Source organism: Mytilus trossulus, chromosome 12, assembly GCF_036588685.1.
Source record: "Mytilus trossulus isolate FHL-02 chromosome 12, PNRI_Mtr1.1.1.hap1, whole genome shotgun sequence".
NCBI classification, from domain to species: Eukaryota; Metazoa; Mollusca; class Bivalvia; order Mytilida; family Mytilidae; genus Mytilus; species Mytilus trossulus.
Genome location: NC_086384.1, coordinates 2,609,608 through 2,619,999, shown reverse-complemented (window position 1 = coordinate 2,619,999; position 10,392 = coordinate 2,609,608).

Genomic DNA, 10,392 nt, shown 5'->3' with positions numbered 1-10,392 from the left:
TATATATATTTGTTTATGATATTTCATTTGTATCACCAGAAATAGAACCATGACATTGATACGTCCATAAAACACACTAAAATGAGATCTACTGAGAACATTTCACGCCAAGGATTCAAAAATATGGCGACGAAAATAAACAAGTCATCGTGAGGGCAACAAATGGTCTAAATGGATAAATGAAATGTTTCTATGAAACTTCAAACTTAAAATCACACCTGAGGTGACACAAACCGTGCAGGAATCAAACAGAAACTATAATAGGATCTTTCATCAACAACTTATTCGCGATAAAAATATCAAGGACACGTGGTTCATATAAATACATTTCAAGTATGCCTCAATTGAATACATAAAGGCAACAGTAGTATACCGCTGTTCAATATTCATAAATCGATCAAGAAAAAACAAATCAGCGTTACAAACTAAAACTGAAGACGTATCAAATATAAGAGAACTACGACACAACAGAGCCACAATACCGAAATGACACACACAAAAAAACGAACTATAATGTAACAATGGCCATTTTCCTGATTTGGTACAGGACATTTCATGAAAAAATGGTGGGTTGAACTTGGTTTTGTGGCATGCCAAACCTATACATGCATAAAAAAGGATGCTTCTAGATAAAGTGTGAAGATCTGTATACACCAGCTGATATAAAATTGAGTATGGAAATGGGGAATGTGTCAAAGAGACAACTACCCGATCGTAGAAAAAACAACAGCAGAAGGTCACCAACAGGTCTTAAATGTAGCGAGAAATTCTCGCACCCGAAGGCGTCCTTCAGCTGGCCACTAAACAAATATATACTAGTTCAGTAATAATGAACGCCATACTAATTTCCAAATTGTACACAAGAAACTAAAATTAAAATAATACAAGACTAACAAAGGCCAGAGGCTCCTGACTTGGGACAGTCGAAAACATGCGGCGGGGTTAAACAAGTTTATGAGATCTCAACCCTTCACCCTATACCTCTAGCCAATGTAGAAAAGTAAACCCATAACTATAGACACATTTAAAATGAAGTTTAGGACAAGTCCGAGTCTGATGTCAGAAGATGTAACCAAAGAAAATAAACAAAACGATAATAATACATAAATAACAACAGCAGTTAACTGACATGCCAGCTCTAGAATTCAATTAAACTGTTTGAAAGATAGTCATACCATCATAACATATATGAGAACAACAACTGGTTTTAAAATAAAATGTGATTAGTTCCAATGCAAAGACCCTATAAGTGAATCAATATTAACGCCAAACTATGCAATCTTTACCTGATATGTCAACGTTCGATGATCCGACCCTGAATGAAATGAATAAAGCTTACCGCGAAATTGAACGTGTATACAAAGCTGATGAAGACCTATACTTACCTGGTGGAATTATTTCCTTTGACAATATGTAAGCTCTGTAACTAAACAACTAAAACTTAGAAAATAGAAAAGCGTGTGGCAATGACATGATCCAAAACGAACAGTTGATATAAGGTGGACCAAAGGTTTTGGAATGTCTTTCCATTTTTCTTAATATTGTTTTAAAGAGACAGCAAGTTTATAGTTACTAGTAGAAAGGACTGGTTGTTCCCTTGTTTGAAGGAAGCGATAAGTCTAAATTGAGCCCGGACAGCTACCAACCTGCGTGTTTATCATGTAGTGTATTAAAGCTTTTTGAAAAGATAGTACTTATCCGTCTACAAACATTTTTCGTATTACCAGACACGTTTCCTTATCCTCTCCAACATGGATTTCAAGTCTGTTTATCGGGAAAACGACAAGGTGTGATTGCACCAGATAAATATGATGAAATAGAGAAAAAAAAAAACAAAAAAACTATCCATCAAAACACCAAGTGTAAAAAGACAACACAATGGCTAATTAAAAGATGGTCGAAAAACAGGCAACAAAACAATAAACAATAACCTAATAATTAAACAAAACGAACCACACACATACATTATAATTATATTCAGGTTTAAAGTTTTTTCACAATAAGACAAGGAAATGAAAAGTTTAATTGTTCATGTGCAAAACGCAAAACGCATTGGAATATTGAAAAGATTGATTTCAACCCAGGTGTACATCTGATATTCGAAAATTATTCATTTCCATGCTGTTTAAATTATATCTTAATGCATACATGCATTTCAAAACATATATGCATATATGCATTTCAAAACAAAACTTTACGACAAAAGAGATGATTTCAGGCAATTTAGATTGCTTAATTTTTTGAGGGATGTATAATTACCAAGCCACGTTTAACTAGTTTACTTTAGTAAAAATTAAGGAATAACAGTACTGTAGTTGAAGAGTTGCCACCGTCAATTGTAGATTTGACGGTCGCAAATGCAGTTTTACTGGCGACGCGTAGCGGAGACAGTAAAACGGAGATTTGCGACCGTCAAATCAAAATTGACGGTGGCAACTCTTCAACTACAGTACTGTTATTCCGATTCTAATGCATTACAAAAAGAAAAAATACGATAAAACTTGAAAAAATGTCTAAATTTGTCAAATAAAAAAAAAATCCGCGACACTTCATGAACGATTTTGGCACAAAGACGTCATGGCTAAACGTGACGTCATACAAATGAAAACTTTTAAACTGGAGGTTATTACGTTACCTGTACGCTTCAAAATCGGATAAAATTACATTAAAACGGCGAATTCGAGGTAGGTGTTGTTTTATTTTCGATTATATAGTAGTAATCAAACATTTGTTGATTCATCAATTCAAAATGGTGGGTCTCTCCTTAGTTACGCCTGGTCAACTGTGGATTTGACGGCAACTTTTAGCCAATGAAAAAAATTGTTTCATCCAAATTGCGTTAGAATTTATTATTATATTTTAACGGCCGTTGGCTTTAAGCATATCAGACTCTAATGTAACTATACTACCGTTGTCAAATCTGAAATATTGACAAATTTAGACAAACTTTGACAAACTTTAAGACAAAAGAGATGATTTCAGCTTTCCAATTGTGAACTTTCCATTTCTAAGTAACAAATTCCAGCAGCACCTGCATACGGGATATATATCGCCCAATTGATACTAAATTTCCGTGCTTGCATTTCCTATCATGATTTTCTTGATAGAGGGTTACTGCTTACAAGGAAGCTTTTAAACGATGAGTTCCAAATGGTGAAGTTGAAATCATCCCTTCGTAAATTTTACAGACGCCACCACGAGTTGGTTGACCGTTATGGAATAACCGTTTCACAAATGATATCGGATATGTTCCTTACGTCGTAACTACAATCCCCTTCCCTTTCATGAATGTGACCTACCGAATTAGACTGTTTACCGGATTTGTAATCACATAAGCAACACGACGGGTGCCACATGTGGAGCAGGATCTGCTTATCCTTCCGGAGCACCTCAGATCACCCCTAGTTTTTGGTGGGGTTCGTGTTGTTTATTCTTTAGTTTTCTATGATGTGTCATGTGTACTATTGTTTGTCTGTTTGTCTTTTTCATTTTTAGCCATGGCGTTGTCAGTTTGTTTTATATTCATGAGTTTGACTGTCCCTTTGGTATCTTTCGTCCCTCTTTTCATATGTCTATTATGTACGAGAATGTTTTGCCTTCTAGACGATTATGCTTTCTTTTGTCGCAAGATTCTTAATCAGTGACGTTAAATGTACCCAGTAGCTCTCATGTTGGTGAATTTTAATTATCAATATAGTTATATATATATATATGTAGAATATTGACACCGTATGTTTGTGGCATAACAACAACGTGGCCACAAGTTATTTTTTTCTGTTTAGTATAAAATTTATATTAAGATCCATTTTGTTACATCTTGTGATCAATTTTATTTGGCAATCGCCAATGGCAGTCAGCAGGGTTAAAGAACATCAGTTGTTCGACCTGTTAGTCAAATGCGTTTTGTTTAAATATACTTTTTCACTGTTTTGGTCTTTTGGAAAATGTTGTTTGTGCTGTTTTAGACCCTTCTACAGCGAAAATTATTTAACATGCACACGTATAAAAATTGCGGTTTTTATCCAACGCAATCATAGGTTTCAACGTAGTTTTCATTTTAGACTCGTTTATATTTTTTCGTTTGGGCTTGTATCATATATTCCTTCCGGTTTATATGATCCGTTCATCCTATATTGACTCTTAAAATTCAAGAGTCTATCTAAAAATGAGGGTACTTTTTTATGGCCTTTCCAAATACCGTTTCGATCCCTAACATCACTGAAGAGACATTTATTGTCGAAATCCGGATCTGGTGTACTAAAAAAATATTGACACCGTATGTTTGTGGCATAACACCGTGGCCACAAGTTAATATTTATCTGTTTAGTATTAAATTTATATTAAGATCCATTTTGTTTCATCTTGTGATCAATTTTTTTGGCAATCGCCAATGGCAGTCAGCAGGGTTAAAGAACATCAGTTGTTCGACCTGTTAGTCAAATGCGTTTTGTTTAAATATACTTTCACACTGTTTTGGTCTTTTGGAAAATGTTGTTTGTGCTGTTTTTAGATCCTTCTACAACGAAATTTGTTTAACATGCACACGTATAAAAATTGCGGTTTTTATTCAACATGTCCAACGCAATCATAGGTTTGAACGTAGTTTTCAATTTAGACTCGTTTATATTTTTTCGTTTGGGCTTGTATAATATTTCCCTTCAGGTTTATATATGATCCGTTCATCCTATATTGACTCTTAAAATTCAAGAGTCTATCTATAAATGAGGGTATTTTTTTTATAAAAATGAGGGTACTTTTTGTATGGCCTTCCAAATACCGCTTCGATCCCTAAAATCACTGAAGAGACATTTATTGTCGAAACCTGGATCTGGTGTACTAAACAATATTGACACCGTATGTTTGTGGCATAACAACAACGTGGCCACAAGTTATTTTTTTTCTGTTTAGTACTAAATTTATATTAAGATCCAATTTGTTACATCTTGTGATCAGTTTTATTTGGCAATCGCCAATGGCAGTCAGGAGGCTTAAAGAACATCAGTTGTTCGACCTGTTAGTCAAATGCGTTTTGTTTAAATATACTTTTTCACTGTTTTGATATTTTGGAAAATGTTGTTTGTGCTGTTTTTAGATCCTTCTACAACGCAATTTGTTTAACATGCACACGTATAAAAATTGCGGTTTTTATCCAACGCAATGATAGGTTTTAACGTAGTTTTCAATTTATACTCGTTTATATTTTTTCGTTTCGGCTTCTAACATATTTTCCTTCCGGTTTATATGATCCGTTCATCCTATATTGACTCTTAAAATTCAAGAGTCTATCTTAAAATGAGGATACTTTTTTTTTATAAAAATGAGGGTACTTTTTTATGGCCTTCCCAAATACCGTTTCGATCCCTCACATCACTGAAGAGACATTTATTGTCGAAACCTGGATCTGGTGTACTAAACAATATTGACACCGTATGTTTGTGGCATAACAACAACGTGGCTACAAGTTATTTTTTTTTGTTTAGTATTAAATTTATATTAAGATCCATTTTGTTACATCTTGTGGTCAATTTTATTTGGCAATCACCAATGGCAGTCAGCAGGGTTAAAGAACATTAGTTGTTCGACCTTTTAGGTAAATGCGTTTTGTTAAAATATACTTTTTCACTGTTTTGGTCTTTTGGAAATATTGTTTGTGCTGTTTTTAGACCCTTCTACAACGAAAATTGTTTAACAAGTACACGTATAAAAAATGCGGTTTTTATCCAACACAATCATAGGTTTGAACGTAATTTTTTAATTTAGACTCGTTTATATTTTTTCGTTTCGGCTTCTATCATATTTTCCCTCCGGTTTATATGATCCGTTCATCCTATTTTGACTCTTAAAATTCAAGAGTCTATCTACATTGTAAAAATGAGGGTACTTTTTTAATGGCCTTTCCAAATACCGTTTTGATCCCTAACATCACTGAAGAGACATTTATTGTCGAAACCTGGATCTGGTGTACTAAAAAATATTGACACCGTATGTTTGTGGCATAACAACAACGTGGCCACAAGTTATTTTTTTCTGTTTAGTATTAAATATATATTAAGAACCATTTTGTTACATCTTGTGATCAATTTTATTTGGCAATCGCCAATGGCAGTCAGCAGGGTTAAAGAACATCAGTTGTTCGACCTGTTAGTCAAATGCGTTTTGTTTAAATATACTTTTTCACTGTTTTGGTCTTTTGGAAAATATTGTTTGTGCTGTTTTTAGACCCTTCTACAACGAAATTTGTTTAACATGGTTACGTATAAAAATTGCGGTTTTATCCAACGCAATCATAGGTTTGGACGTAGTTTTCAATTTAGACTCGTTTATATTTTTTCGTTTGGGCTTGTATCATATTGTCCCTCCGGTTTATATGATCCGTTCATCCTATATTGACTCTTAAAATTCAAGAGTCTATCTAAAAATGAGGGTACTTTTTTAATGGCCTTTCCAAATACCGTTTCGATCCTTAACATCACTGAAGAGACATTTATTGTCGAAACCTGGATCTGGTGTACTAAAAAATATTGACACCGTATGTTTGTTGCATAACAACAACGTGGCCACAAGTTATTTTTTTCTGTTTAGTATTAAATTTATATTAAGAACCATTTTGTTTCATCTTGTGATCAATTTTATTTGGCATTCGCCAATGGCAGTCAGCAGGCTTAAAGAACATCAGTTGTTCAACCTGTTAGCCAAATGCGTTTTGTTTAAATATACTTTTTCACTGTTCTGGTCTTTTGGAAAATGTTGTTTGTGCTGTTTTTAGACCCTTCTACAACGAAATTTATTTAACAGGCACACGTATAAAAATTGCGGTTTTATCCAACGCAATGATAGGTTTGAACGTAGTTTTCAATTTATACTCGTTTATATTTTTTCGTTTCGGCTTCTATCATATTTTCCCTCCGGTTTATATGATCCGTTCATCCTATTTTGACTCTTAAAATTCAAGAGTCTATCTACATTGTAAAAATGAGGGTACTTTTTTAATGGCCTTTCCAAATACCGTTTTGATCCCTAACATCACTGAAGAGACATTTATTGTCGAAACCTGGATCTGGTGTACTAAAAAATATTGACACCGTATGTTTGTGGCATAACAACAACGTGGCCACAAGTTATTTTTTTCTGTTTAGTATTAAATATATATTAAGAACCATTTTGTTACATCTTGTGATCAATTTTATTTGGCAATCGCCAATGGCAGTCAGCAGGGTTAAAGAACATCAGTTGTTCGACCTGTTAGTCAAATGCGTTTTGTTTAAATATACTTTTTCACTGTTTTGGTCTTTTGGAAAATATTGTTTGTGCTGTTTTTAGACCCTTCTACAACGAAATTTGTTTAACATGGTTACGTATAAAAATTGCGGTTTTATCCAACGCAATCATAGGTTTGAACGTAGTTTTCAATTTAGACTCGTTTATATTTTTTCGTTTGGGCTTGTATCATATTGTCCCTCCGGTTAATATGATCCGTTCATCCTATATTGACTCTTAAAATTCAAGAGTCTATCTAAAAATGAGGGTACTTTTTTAATGGCCTTTCCAAATACCGTTTCGATCCTTAACATCACCGAAGAGACATTTATTGTCGAAACCTGGATCTGGTGTACTAAAAAATATTGACACCGTATGTTTGTGGAATAACAACAACGTGGCCACAAGTTATTTTTTTTCTGTTTAGTACTAAATTTATATTAAGATTCATTTTGTTACATCTTGTGATCAATTTTATTTGGCAATCGCCAATGGCAGTCAGCAGGCTTAAAGAACAACAGTTGTTCGACCTGTTAGTCAAATGCGTTTTGTTTAAATATACTTTTTCACTGTTTTTGTCTTTTGGAAAATATTGTTTGTGCTATTCTTAGACCCTTCTACAACGAAATTTGTTTAACATGTACACGTTTAAAAATTGCGGTTTTATCCAACGCAATCATAGGTTTGAACGTAGTTTTCAATTTAGTCTCGTTTATATTTTTTCGATTGGGCTTGTACGATATTGTCCCTCCAGTTAATATGATCCGTTCATCCTATATTGACTCTTAAAATTCAAGAGTCTATCTAAAAATGAGGATACTTTTTTTATAAAAATTAGGGTACTTTTCTTATGTCCTTCCAAATACCGTTTCGATCCCTAACATCACTGAAGAGATGAAGAGACATTTATTGTCGAAACCTGGATCTGGTGTACTAAAAAATATTGACACCGTATGTTTGTGGCATAACAACAACGTGGCCACAAGTTATTTTTTTTCTGTTTAGTATTAAATATATATTAAGAACCATTTTGTTACATCTTGTGATCAATTTTATTTGGCAATCGCCAATGGCAGTCAGCAGGGTTAAAGAACATCATTTGTTCGACCTGTTAGTCAAATGCGTTTTGTTTAAATATACTTTTTCACTGTTTTGGTCTTTTGGAAATATTGTTTGTGCTGTTTTTAGACCCTTCTACAACGAAATTTGTTTAACATGCTTACGTATAAAAATTGCGGTTTTATCCAACGCAATCATAGGTTTGAACGTAGTTTTCAATTTAGACTCGTTTATATTTTTTCGTTTGGGCTTGTATCATATTGTCCCTCCGGTTAATATGGTCCGTTCATCCTATATTGACTCTTAAAATTCAAGAGTCTATCTAAAAATGAGGGTAATTTTTTTTTACAAAAATTAGGGTACTGTTCTTATTGCCTTCCAAATACCGTTTCGATCCCTAACATCACTGAAGAGATATTTATTTTCGAAACCTGGATCTGGTGTACTAAAAAATATTGACACCGTATGTTTGTGGCATAACAACAACGTGGCCACAAGCTATTTTTTTTTTCTGTTTAGCATTAAATTTATATTAAGATCCATTTTGTTGCATCTTGTGATCAATTTTATTTGGCAATCGCCAATGGCAGTCAGCCGGGTTAAATATAATTTCAATCGGTTGAATTTATGAATTAGTATGAAATTATTTTCTTCTGAATTGTCTGCCCATAGGTGGCGTTTTTAGGTTATGTGTTTCATCTGATTTGGCGGTTAAATCATTCGGCACGACAGGGTCCACTCGATCGGTCACGTTTATTTTTTATACTAGGGTTTTCATAGATTTTGTATCATGCATTAAAAGAGGTTATTTTACTTTACATGTGTGGGTTCACTGAATGAACTATATTTATATATTTAATATAAGAGGACATTATAAAGATGTTAATATTATGTACATGAGATATATTATTAATTGGTAATTAAACCAGCCATCGGCTCTGTCGTGTGGTATTGCACTTTACTATTTCTTGTTATTATTATTATGAGAATAATATATGGTTTTGATATATGGGTATTAACGGAAGAAGAAAGAACATTAGTTGTTCGACCTGTTAGTCAAATGCGTTTTGTTTAAATATACTTTTTCACTGTTTTTGGTCTTTTGGAAAATGTTGTTTGTGCTGTTTTTAGACCCTTCTACAACGAAATTTGTTTAACATGCACACGTATAAAAATTGCGGTTTTTATCCAACATGTCCAACGCAATCATAGGTTTGAACGTAGTTTTCAATTTAGACTCGTTTATATATATATATCTATGTGTATATATATATATATATATCTCACTTAAATTTAACTAAAACAAACAAAACAAATATATACAAAAAGAGCTGAAGATATCAAAGAATTATACTCAAGTCGATGACAAATGATTAAGCAATGTCAGAAACGAAAACAAAACAACTTAAAAACAAATAACGGTAAAGAATATAATGGACAACATTAAAAATATAGATTAAGCAAAACGCAATTCACCAAAAAGAAACAAAAAACGGGGAGTTATCTTATGTGCTCCCAAACGTTGAGGGTCTTAATCGGGGATGTCACATGCTCTATCTTCCAATAAAGAAGATTAGTTTTTTTTTAAATACTAGATAACTCATCTCATGCATAGACTTAAATTTTGCTAACACCTGTCATATCTCTTTAACATCTTAGATTTTTTTCATTTAGCTAATGATTGTCTACCTTTGGTAATTATGATATTGCAAACTGCATAATTGCTTTGGTCATTCACGTTTTTAATTCGAGCGTCAGTAATGAGTTTTTTGTAGACGAGTTATTGATTAATATTTTCTTATTTCATTTACTGTTAATTTGATAAATCGGACTGAAGATTCCTTTGCTAAAATGCAACCAACACAATAATTAACAAAACAAAAAACGAAACTCTGCAATAAAATACAAAAAAAAAGAGATTAAGCAACACACACCTAAAGGTTCACTTTGTAAATACAGCTGTTTCTCAAACCACGCCTCTTTTTGGGAGATTTTGGAATATTCATAGAAAATTAATTGTGTTTACATACATACTAGTTCCCAGTTATGCTCTCTGTGTTCGATCTCATAGAGACA